The following is a 13,052-nucleotide window of genomic DNA, read 5'->3' on the forward strand; positions in this document are numbered from 1 at the left end:
CTAGTCGCTGTGTTTCCATTGGAGCAAACACTGTTCAGCTCAGACCTCATAAAGTTAAATAAATGTTTAGTTTGCAATCACTATTAATAGAGGTATTTTACATCAACATTCTCAGGGACTTTGAAAAATCCAGTTGGCCTTTTGTTGTGAAAACATTGTTGATTTGTTTTGCTTAGGCTGCCAGGTAAGAACTTGGTGACTTTCCAAATGGGAAGGCATTTTTCTGCCAAAACTTCACTGAAAATAGAAAAGGAAGCTAGTCATTTTGTAAATGAAAAGCCTCCATTATGAGGATGAGAGAAACTCAACAAAGCAAAGAAAAAGATTGCCAGTCAGTGCAAAGGTTTACAACATTTGAAAAGTACACAATACGAGAATGTATTTTTAGTGATGCAAATTAATATTTTTCAATATTCAATCTTTCCACTTTCAGGTAAACAGTATTTTACCCTATTTGCTGTACTGTTATATTTTCCACCAGTTAGTGCAACAAGGGAGATAATTTTCTGTAACCCTTCCAGAGTCTGCTCTTTTGAATTTGGCAGTTAAGAAAGGAGTTGTGGACACGGTAGATATAAGCCCAAACACCTCCCTTATGTGGCGTTATGCCCTGCAAGTGGCATCTGTCTCCTGCTTGAGTTTTGTCCTAGTGGTTTCTAAAGGCAATTCTGATGCTATGTCAAGAGAAGGTGGCAGTAGATTACTTTGACTTAAAAAAGTACTTGATAAAAGAGGAACATCAGAGGTCTGGATGACTAATAGTATTTACCTAGAGTCACGTCACTGAGTTGAGGCTTATTGAGGAAGCTCAAAGTGCCCAAAATAACAGTGTGTGTTCTCTCATCTTTGGACAGTCTATTGTATTTTTGTTTATAGTCACCAAATTGTGATAGCTGAGGTTCTTCATTCTCTTTAATAAGGTACTAGCTTTTTTGTGGCCATGTCTACAGAGATGCTACATCTCTATAGCAATGAGCTTCAGCGACGTAGCTTGTTGCTACAGAGACATTGCATTGGCGGGCATGAACTGTGACACCAATGCCACTGCGCAGTAGCAACGAGCTATAGTCAAAAACAACCCATGCACCACCAGGACTGTGCAGAAACAGCAGTTACTGCACAGTCATTTAGTACTTGCCAAAGTACTAAATGACTGTGCAATAACAACTGTGCAGTTGGGAGCACGTCTAGACATACCCTGTAAGTAGTAACAGATGTCTGCTGCTTGATTACCATAGCGGTAATACTGTTGTGCCAATTAGCTTTTATCAATACTGCAATGGAATATCAGAAAAGTATACATTTCTATGGATTGGCTTCATCTAATAGTATCCATAGTATATCAGTGTATTTGTTGAACCATAATTTACAAAAAAAAAGGATTAAAAGTTTAGTGAGATTTGGATTGTGCTTCCTTTTCTCCCACTCTGTATTTTACATTTAATTTGATCTTTTAAAACAATTCAGGAGACTATATTAAGCAGGTGTCCTTTGTAACTATAATGAGAGCATGAATTGAAATGTACCGTATCTTATAATTATCCGATACTGCATTGAATACCGTATGCCAGAATACATTATATGTTGATACCAAAATCATTATCAAACTGTCCACCTGATTTTTAAATGAAGTCACCATACTTTGACATAGGGCTGTTAAGTTTAGAGGAGTGAAGACCTATCCTGATTATTATTTCATATTTTTACAACATAAAACAAGACCCCCACCATTGCATTTTGAATGGTGTTTGAAGGGAAGATTTGTTTATTTACTTATTGAAGGATGTTTATTCAAAATGTGCAACTTAGGGCATAGGCACACATAAAACTTAAAGCAGTTTAAATGTAGTTTAAATTTAAAGCAGACAAACATGCAAATCTTCCTGGAACAGTTCAAATGTGTACCTGGAAGAACAAGTACTATTTTGAACCAGTTCAATGTGAAACTGGTCAGTGTTGTGTGGTTACCAAGAATCATGTGACATAGGCCTGATCCATCTTCTAGGCATCCCACACTGCATCACTCCTCATCCTTCAGCTTGGTGAGTCTTGTTTAGGAGAAAAGGGAAAGAAGAAAAGTAAAATGCCCTGACCTGCAGGACATGCATCCCTTGGAACCCCCAAAACATGGGTGCAAACACTGCTCCCTGCACACACTCACTGAGAGGCATGCTGGGCTAGGTGTTCACACCCACCCCCTGGTACCAGAGCCATGGCACTTCACACAATATGAATAGGTCTCCAGTAAATGACAGTTGGAAATAGTGCAATTGTTCTGTGCAGACAACCCCTTGGTGACATATTGTGTGGTTCTAGTGCTAGTGTATTGTCAGTTCAGTACAATCAGGTTGACAGACCTGACTGTTAAATTACAAGCAGAAATAAGAGTCAAAATAAAAATTCTTTGTCTATACTGGAAGGAGGCAAGCATGTTTCATAAATTCTTTTTAATAGTAGTGCCTGTTTCACAAAATTTTTGCAAGCTTTTCAAATAGACTAGCAAAGTAAGAAAAAAACTGTATTGCATTAAAAGCTCTAATTCCTGTAGGAGGATAATGTTAATTAAGTACATAGATGAAATTTCATTTAGCTTTCTGGTTAAATACTGTACAGACATTTTTCCTACATTTTAATGGTAGCATTACTACTGTAAATGTGACTAAGTTTAGCAACGGGAGAAAATCAATTGAGTTTGAAACCATTCTCAGTGCTGTGAAAAATAATTACATTAATGTAAAGCACAAGCTAGCTCACTTAATATTTTTTGGAATTTAATATTTATTCAAGCCCCATGTAGAGCAAGGCACTTCAGAAACAAATAAAGGAGTGAGAGGATCCTGCCGTGAAGGGCTAACATTTTAAAATAGAAATAACACAGCAAGGGATGCAATAAACAAAGAGCGGAGGTAGAAATATGGGAGACCAAAGGTTGCACAGTGAGAGTTCATGAGTTATTGTTTTGTGCACTTCTTTTTACTTTCTCTTCTCCCCTGCTTTAAGTAGCAATAGCCCAGGCAGACTCAGAAAGCTAGGACAGTATTCCAACCCCAACCCCAATCCCAGCCTGTATCTATTGAGTGTAAAGAATGTGCTTGCAGTCTGAGTGAGGGACTGCACATCCAGGAGGAGAAATGAGAGAGAGAGAGAATTAGGGTATATATAAGCATTACGTGTAGACCATCCTAACTGATTAGGGGCAATCTAAATAAATGCAATCATTCCCAGGGTTTAAATCACCCTAAAAATGGCACACCAGAACTTTAGTTAGTTCACTTCAAAGGTGAATTAACTTTAAATCTGCCTGGATTAACCCAGTGTAAAATGGGTTAACCCGGCATAACAACATCTGCATGTATTCACAGTACAGCCCCGGGCCTAAGAAAGCTCAGCCACGCACCACAGCCCTGGGACTGTGCTGTTTTAACACCCTGACTTTGACTGGATCTTTTTTGACCCCCCTACCAGCCCCTCCCCCCAGACCTGCCAGACCCCTCCAAGACCCACAAGCACCCCTCCCAAGGACCTGTCAGCCCTCTGCCCCCTTAATCCCGTCAGCCCCTCCACACCAATTTACTTAGGTCTGGCTGCCCATGCAACTGCCTGCAAGTGACAGAACCCAACTAAGGTTTAGGTGGCTCAAAGAAAGCCATGTGGGTTGGATCATTTGAACAGTTGTTTAGACCAAAGTCACTAGCATTGAAATGAAATCCCTGGAAACAGATTGTAGGTCAGTCCATAGGGATGCACTTTTGGATGGATAACACGTTGGACTGCTGCTCAGAAGTCCCTATTTTCTCAAAAAGCCACTGATTTGTTTTGTGATCTTCTGTAATTCATTCTGTCTTCTGTGCCTCAGATTGCTCATGTGTAAAATGTGGGTGAGGAGATATAAAGCCAGATCCAGAAAAGGCACAAGTGGAATTTAGGTGCCCAGGTCTAAAACTGTGATCATCTCAGCTGCCACCTGACATTAAACTCATGGCAAAAAAGGGTCGGAGGTAACTGCCTCAGAGCAAACCATGAGCAAGCTAACAGCTGTCCTCAGAAGAAATTACCTTCTCCCAGGAAGAAATTACTCTGGATTGGGACTTTAGCAGTTTCCCATGTTCAAGAATATTTACTTCCATTCAGTGAGTTCAATCATGTGGTCACCACTTCTTTTCCCCTTGGAATACTGTCTTTTCCTGAGATAGTCTGGTTATGTATGCATGTCCCAAATCAAAATGTGACCCTAAGAATTTGTCATACTTTCTCCACACTCAAGTTAATCAAGCTGGTCATGCTTCTGACATGTATAATAATTCTAGAGCCCACACTGGTGTGTACGTAGGCAGCATCGTATCTCTGTCCTTTACTGGATTGTTTATGAGGTAACACAGATCAAAGGTGGAGAAATATTAAGGATATTTTCATGTAGCACAATGTACCCTGTCTTTATTATTTTAATGATGATTGTAACTGTTACAATTTTGGATTTTCCTTCCCAATGGATGTTCATGGAAGAGTAGTTAAAAGAATCATAAATAAAAGGGGGCTATGACCTCCAGCTGCTCTATTTGACAAGTTTGATTTGAAGAGTACATTACCTTACCCCAGGTAAGATAATTTTTTGTATGTTAGCATTTCAAGCAAATTTGCTAATGGCTAGAAGCCAATGGTTGCTAGATTATTAAATTCTGTCATTCCAGCTGTGATGAAGTGTTGGATTCCTGTAGTGTCTTTTGTGAAAGATTATGGAGCCTCTCAGTATCTCTATAGGGTTACATCCTGTAGTTGCCTTTCTGAGTGCTTTGCAAAGCTCAAGGTATAAATTCCTATACTTGCTGCAAGTTACAGCAACTTTTTACTTGACAGCACAATAAGATACAATGATTTAAAGGGCACTTAAGAATACTGCAACATTTAGTCATTTGTTTTTGATAAGTGAATTTATTTTTTTGGTAAACTTCAAAGTAGTACATTGGGATAGAGAGAAACCTGACAATGGACTGGATCCAGGTCTGTCTTACAAGCATCTCCATTTTAAGCTTCTTCATGCCTAAAAAGTAGGCTTCTTGTTTCAGGAAGGTGATCCAGATGACCTGTACAAGATCCTTGTATGGTGAATGAGGAAAGTTAGATACTTCCAAAAGCCAATCCAGAGGGCCTGAGAATGAAGGTACTTAAAGCAAGCCATTAGAAACCATTAAGGCCAGGGGTATGTCAGAACTCGCCCCTCCCTGAAGCTAAAATGCTGTATATTAGGTACCTTCATCCACTCAGGATCCTAAACACCTCATTCTCCTATAAGTGTAGGATTGGTTAATAGTTGAGTGATTGGAGAACCTGCCCAGAAAACGGCTTCAACATGCTCTTCAGCTTAAGAGGTTTCAAATCCACATTTTCCACCTCACAGTGCCTGAAACACCAGAAAAGTCTGGGTGGGCTAGGTACTTTACCCCCTTTTTTTAAAGCAGCTGTGGAAAAGGAATGCAAGAGTCATGGGGCATAGACAAGAGCAAGCAAGGTGGAAACTGATTCTTGTTCCATGATGATGGCATTCCCTGGGAAGGGGAAATCATGGCTCTTGTCCCTTCCCCCAGGGCTGTTTATGCCTTTAATATGAAACAATCATTGGTTAAAAACAGAAATAACAATTAGAATGATGACCTAAACCCAAGTCTTCTCTCTCCAAGCTAAGTGTCCCAACCATTAGGCTAAAGGGTCAGATTTCCCATTTGCTTACTGAACTACTGCCTCATGACTATTGCACTTTTGGTACCTTACTCCACTCTTTACCTGGAGTGTGTTTGTCTCCAGCTATCCTGTAGCCTAGTGATGAGGGCAGCCTCCTAGCTCTGAACACCCCTTGGACTGAACAGGGCCTAAAATGCAGGTTGCCCATTTTGTGAGAACACAAAAGTGTAATGACTAGGGGTCAGCAACATTTGTCAGCAGGGGATCCTTTTAATGAAGCCTAGGTCCAAGCACTGGCTGCCTCCATGCCACTGCCACAACAGGCCAAAGATTGCTGACCCTGGACTAAGCTGTTGTCCAAAAGGTATGTTCCTTCTGGCTGTGCTTTTGAATGATGCTGGCTGCATCTACACATGCAGTGAATATGCCTGAATCCTACTGCACAGCAAATTGAGGTGTATTAAGCTTTAGCAGAAATGCATCTACATGGGGCTGCTGCAGGGGAACAGAACAGGGCAAAATCATCCCTTGACTGAACTGCTCGCATCAGGAACAAATGTGCTCCCAATGGGTGCACGTTCATATGCATGCAGGGATACAGTTTAATGCACCTGAATTTTCTGTGAAGAAAATTCAGGCACATTATTTGTATGTGTAAATGTACCCACAGTATAGGTGCTAAATGAATTTAGGCAATAGTGGTTTTGCGGACAGTAGAATAGAGTTTATCCAGATCACTTGTTGCAGCTTTGGTACCTAAATCTTCCTGGGTGCATCACACGTTTATTAATGTTCCATGGTTACTGCACATTAAGTTTAGTATTTCATAGATTTCATAGACATTAGGGCTGGAAGGGACCTCAGAGATCATCAAGTCCAGCCCCCTGCCCTGGGGGCAGGAAGTCAGCTAGGGTCAAAGGACCCCAGCAAGATAAGCATCCAAGCGTTTCTTGAATAAATCCAGAGTAGGTGCCTGCACCACATCTGGAGAGAGTCTATTCCAGGTCTTGGGGGCTCAGACAGTAAAGAAATTTTTTCTTATGTTCAGCTTAAAACGGTCTGGTAGGAGTTTATGATCACTGGTCCTGTTTTTCCTTGGAGCGGTCTGGTGAACAGACGTTCTCCCAGATTCTGATGAACACCTCTTGTATACTTATAGGTAGCCACCAGGTTCCCCCCCTCGAACCTGTGCTTTTCCAGAAGGAAGAGTCCCATGGCTCTCAGCCTCTCTTCATAGGGATTCTCATAGGTTCTCTTGCCCTCTGGACTGTCTTAAGCTTCTTGACATCCTTCTTAAATTGTGGAGCCCAGAACTGGATGCAGTACTCCAGCTGCGGCCATACCAAGGCCGAGTACAGTGGGAGAATGACAACCTGAGATTTACTTGAGAAGCATCTATAGATGCAAGCCAGGGTTTTGTTTGCCTTACCAGCTGCGACATCACATTGGTGGCTCATGTTCATCTTGTGGTCAATCATGACCCCCAAGTCTCTGTCAGCAGTGGTGCTAGCAAGCATAGCACTTCTGAGCCTATAAGTATGCTGCAGGTTCTTTTTCCTGAAGTGGAGTACCTTGCATTTATCAGTATTGAACGTCATCAGGTTTGTGTCTGCCCACTTACTAAGCTTATCCAAATCAGCCTGGATCACTAGCCTGTCCTCAGGTGTGGACACTATGTCCCAAAGTTTGGTGTCATTGGTGAACTTAGCCAGTGCGCTTCTGACACCAATGTCCACATCATTGATAAAGATGTTGAAGAGAACCGGTCCAAAGACAGAGCCTTGGGGGACACCACTGGTTACAGAGCACCATAATGACTCACTGCCATTGACCACTACTCTCTGGTTCTGACCTCGGAGCCAGTTTCCCAGCCATCGGACTGTGGTGTAGCCAAGGCCACATTTGGCCAATTTTTCCATGAGGAAGTCATGGGACATCAGATCAAAGGCTTTTTTAAAGTCCAGGTATATAACATCAATCTCTTCTCCCTAGTCCAGGTGATACATCACCTGGTCATAGATGGAAATGAGCTTGGTCAATATCTGTGACAAACCTGTGCTGGCTATCCCTCAGGATGTTGCCCTCAGCCAGCTTGTCCAGAAGGGTCTTCTTGATAATTTTCATGAGAATCTTACCAGGGATTGAGGTCAAGCTGGTTGGCCTGTAATTCCCAGGATCTACTTTCCACTCTTTCTTGAAGATGGATACCACATTGGCCTTCTTCCAGTCTTCAGGTACTTCACCTGAGCACCATGAATTTTCAAATATTTTGGCCAATGTTTGAGCTATGACACCGGTCAGCTCCTTGAGTACCCTAGGTTGTAATCTGTCAGGACCAGCTGACTTGAAGGTGTCCAGCCTCTCAAGGTGATCCTTTACTAGATCAACACCAATGCTGGGTATGAATATGCCGTCACCCTGGCTGTCCCGCGTCTTGCTAGGCAGGGTGGTCCCATTGGACTGATGAAAGACTGACTCAAAGTGCCTGTTAAGTAGGTTGGCCTTTAACTGGGTGTCAGTTATCAGCTATCCCATTTGGTTTAGCAGGGGTCCAATGTTACCCTTGCTTTTTTTCCAACTCCCTACATATCTGAAAAAGGACTGTTTGTTATCCTTGATATGTGAAGGCAGATGGAGCTTGGTAGCAGCCTTGGCTTTCCTAATCCGCTTCCTGAAGGTACATGGACCAGTGCTGAGTACTCCTCCTTGGTGGTAATTCCAACTTTCCATGCTTTATAAATCTCTCTTTTGAAGTATAGGAGGCCCTTGAGTTCCCTGCTGAGCCAAGGGGGTTGCTGCACCCTTTTGCTACCCTTCCTCCAAGATGGGATGGCTATCCCTTGTGTTATCAGGATCACTCCCTTGAGGAGCAACCACTCCTCTTGGACTCTTCTTCCAGTCAAATCGTGGTCCCTTAGGGCCCACGAGCTTGTCAAAGTCAGCTTTCCTGAAGTTGAGGACTTCTGCTTTGCTGACTGACTTACCAGCTTGGCAATGAATTGTAAAGGTGATCAGCTCATGGTCACTATCACCCAGCTTTTCATCAAGTCTTAGGTCTCAAACTATGTCATCCCCTTTGGCCAGTACCAGGTCCAACAATGCTTTGGTCCATAGACTTTTTGAGTCAGGTAGAACTCATCCATGAACAGGAGGAAGCTTTGTGACGGATCGGATTTGGCCAAGTGCTCTTCACATGAGATGTCCAGGTACTTGAAGTCTCCCATGACAGCCGTGCACTGAGAGTGTGCAGCCTCAGCCAGTTCCCTGCTGAATTCCTGATCCAGCTCTTGTTTCTGGTTAGGAGGTCCGTAGTAGACTCCTATCATGATGTCTCCTGAGCTATGTTCCCCACGTATTTTGACCCAGAGAGACTCCAGTTGTCCCTCCTGAGTACCAATGTCAATTTGGACGGATGTGTAGCTGTTCTTGACATAGAGGGCTACACTCCCACCCCTTTTATGTGCATGATCACTCCTGTACAGGGGATAGCCATCTATACCTGTGGCGCAGTCATAGGTGGAGTCCCACCAGGTCTCTGTTATCCCTATGAGGTCAGAGTTATTCTTGTTTAGCAGGAGGACCAGTTCCTCCTGTTTATTGCCCAAGCTTCTGGCATTGGTGTACAGGCGGGCAAGTGTCCCAATGGGGGCTCTTGCCTTCCCCACAGATCATTCCGGGGCTAGGGTAGGGGTGGGTTCCCTTAAGTGCCTTAGCCTTCTGGATTTAGAAGGGTTGCCCAGTGGGCTAGCAGTGGCGATAATCCCCCCAAATCTCGGTGGGCTTAGTTTAAAGCCCAGTTGAGCAGGTCAGCCAGTCTGGCTGAGAAAAGCATCCTCCCCCACAGAGTGAGGTGGAGGCCGTCTCTTCCCAGCAGACCACTGCCTCTCTCACCAAAGAGTGGACTGTGATCGTGGAAGCCAAAGCCTTCACGGTGACACCAGCACCACAGTCTTTGGTTGACTACCTCAATCCAGCTCTCCCTTCTCAGACCATGACCCACAACTGGAAGGAGCAAGGAAAAGACCACCTGTGCCTCCAACCCCCTAAGCCCTGCTCTCAGAGCCCTATAGTCTCTCATGACCCAACTGGGATTGCTCCGAGCCAAGTCATTTGTGCCCATATGGATAAGGAGCATAGGATAGTAGTCGGAGGGCTGGATAAACTTTGGCATCCTCTCTGCTATGTCCTTGATGTGGGCCCCCAGAAAGTAGCAGACCTCCTGGGCTAGGGAGTCGGGGCAGCAGATTACCCCCTCAGGAGGGAGTCTCTCATGACAAACACTCTGCGTTTCATCTTAGGGAAAGTAGGGGTGGGTGATCCTCCCTTGCCTGCCGGAGCTAGCATCTCCACAGGCTCAACTGGGGCTGCAAGAGGTCCCTACCTGTTGCAGAGCCCCAGAGAGGATGGGACATTGGTGCGACTGGCCTTGGGGCCCTTGACCACATTGGTCCAACCACCTGGCTGGACAGTACAGGAGATCCCTGAATCCTCCCTTGTCCTGGAAGGTGACCTTGGTCTACACTTCCTCTACAGGAGGTGAAGGGCCTGGCAGTAGGAGTCGATCTCCTGCTCACCATCCCTGATGGCACGCAGTCTCTGGACTGTGGCCTGGAGCTCCTCTGTCTGGCACCCCAGAGACTCCAAAGTGGAGCAAACCCTGCAAGGGGAGGTGGCCATGCTCCCAGTCCCATGAGCCTGGAAACGTGCCAGGCAGACCCCACAGCTGAGATCCAGGGGCTCCATCTGCATGGAGCCTGGACCATGGGTTCCATCTGGGTGGAGGACTCTGAGGTGCCAGAGGGGGAGGCCTTAAACTCTGAGGAGAACCTCGAGGTGCAGTGTGTGCCCATCTGCATCATGCCACTGATAGGCCGGCTACTGATGGGACTGCCTACCTTAAGGGGCTCACTGGCAGGGCCGCAGGTCCTCCCTCTCACCCTCCTGCCCAAATTCCTGCACTAACTCATGCACCGGCTCCAGAAGTGTGCCTGTTTGCATGGCCTGTTCATGAGGCTTCAATTGTGTGGCTTCCTGGGGAGCTGGGCAAAGTAGGAGCTGGGGGGGTGAGGAGTGACCCTACTTGGCTCCACTCTGCTGCCTCCCAGCTGGCTATGTCCCTCCCACCACAGGCCCCTGCTTACCTGCGGGCAGGCTGGGGCTGATCGCGTGTCCTGGGGTCTCTCCTGTGGGGTGCCTGGGCTCACAGGGGTGCAGCGGGCTTTCACCCGCATGTCTCATGCCAGAGTTGGGACCCGAGTGTATAACTGATTTGTATAACCAAGTAGTAAATCAATGTGTAGTAACCAGAGTTACTGCACAATAGCACTGACATATGCCTTTTTAGTGAGACTGCTGTGCAGTAGCCTAATAATACTCCACAGTAGTAGCGTATCAGCACTATTTCTGCTATGACATGCTACTGCACAGTATTATTAGGCTACTGCACATTTAGCGTCTCATGTAGACATGCCCTCTAGGTCCCATTTGGTCCCTAGTTTACCAATCTGAATCTTGTCTATCATTTATATCTCATGCCTGACCACCTGTGATTCCCTAGGTACCATTTACAGCTGGAGGAACATTCTACCACCAGAGCAGACCTTTACCCATCTAAGCCTATTATAGTCGAGTAACAGGATTGTTCTTAAAAGTAAGGCAAGCAGGATTTAGCCCTGATTTATAACTTGTGAGGAAACAAGATGAAATAGGTTAAGCAGTTCATTAGTACAAGTGCCAGCTCTCTGTTTATACAAAGATGAAAAGATAGAGGAAAAATAATATTTTCCATTTTCCAGTGGATTCTTTTCCCACTATATTTATTCCACTATAACTTTCACTGCTGAAAAACTATCTAGTTTAGACATTTTCAATGAATGTGTAATCCTGGTTCTGTATGTAAACTTACAGGAACTCCAGCAGATGATGGAATGAATTTCCATGGACTTTAAAGAGAATAAGTCACAGAGCTTCATTTCACATACTATTTCCATTATACATAAAATTCAGGAGCCAGAATTCTCATTCTAATTCAGATTTAAAATAATTGGTTAAATCAGTCAGTGGTGGTTTAGTAATGGATAGAACCAGAAAAAAGTTTTTTCTAGGACATAGGATTTAGAAGTGCAAACTTGTATAGGCATTTTAGTAAATTAATCTTTTTAGGGATGAAACCATAACTATAATATTATGAATGCTACTAAGTAGTATACCAGAAATAATGATATATCTTGACTGTGATACATATCTGAATCACAAATAGGTTGTTCAAATGACATTCATACTTTCCTAATGATCTAGAGTCATAGATCCTGTCGTTATTTTTCATTATACATCATATCCCTGAAAATGTTTATTTTACTAGGGACAAGACTTTCTAATTCCCATATTTTCTGAAACAACAATCCATTTTTATTGAATTCAGAAATGGTATCTTTTAGTTTAAAGATCTTGACCAAATCATGATATAAAGCCAATAACTGCTTATTTCAAAGATGATGATGTTATACATGTCATTACATTCTTCTTAGAACTCTTTTAAGAGTTAGATACCTGCTGTAATTAATAACCAACATATACAGTGAATAGTCACATCAGTGATTTTTGTAAATTTTTTTCTGTAGCTTGTCATGTATCTTGGTACAGTACTGATGTGAAATTAGAAGGCTGGTAAATAACAAAGATTGTAATACTTACTATTCTCCTTTAATGAACAATAGAGAAAGCCTCTTCATGTTTTCTGAAAAAAGAAAATAATTAATTTAGTCATTTTCAACCCTAGTACTATGAATGTATTAATTATGTCCATTTTAAGTTGTATGTCAGAATCTATTCTACCTGTGTAGTATAGATGATTTCATCTATACTACACAGGTAGAATAGATTCTGATCTAATTTTCACTTGGACAGAACACCTGACTTTATACAAGTGTGCTAGTTACTGAGATTGGAATCTGCTGAAAGAAATGGTTAATTTGTATAGTACATGAAAAATATGATTGTTATCAAGAAATTGTAGATTATGCTTAGACATCATAAAGAGTAGAAAAATCATTTTACTTACACAAAGCAGCAAGAACTTATTTTTTTCTGGTTTTTTGAGAAAAAAATTATATAAGTATACAAAATTGATGTTACCTCTGTTTACACTGATTTTAGAGTAGGGTAATATTATAGTACAGTAGAGTTTATTTAATTTACTATAACTAAGAGGAAAATCCTGATTTACACTGAAATCAGGCCCCAAATACAGATTTGTTACTTTTTAAAGGATTAAGAGGTGATTTTGTGGTAATAAGCAAACTGGAAATACAGAACAAAATAACTTGGTCATTGCTTTGAGAGGAGAGCCTGACAGTTATACATTTGGGTCAAGAATG

The 13,052-nt window shown here is 42.9% G+C and overlaps 1 protein-coding gene across 6 annotated transcripts in view; it reads left to right on the top strand.

Annotated features, from left to right (window-relative positions):
* Window positions 1-13,052, top strand: part of TMEM117 (transmembrane protein 117) — a 430,756-nt gene that overhangs the window by 353,364 nt on the left and 64,340 nt on the right. The window lies entirely within an intron of this gene.

This window comes from Crocodylus siamensis, chromosome 4, assembly GCF_052110815.1.
Source record: "Crocodylus siamensis isolate JL-2025a chromosome 4, ASM5211081v1, whole genome shotgun sequence".
Taxonomy (NCBI): Eukaryota; Metazoa; Chordata; order Crocodylia; family Crocodylidae; genus Crocodylus; species Crocodylus siamensis.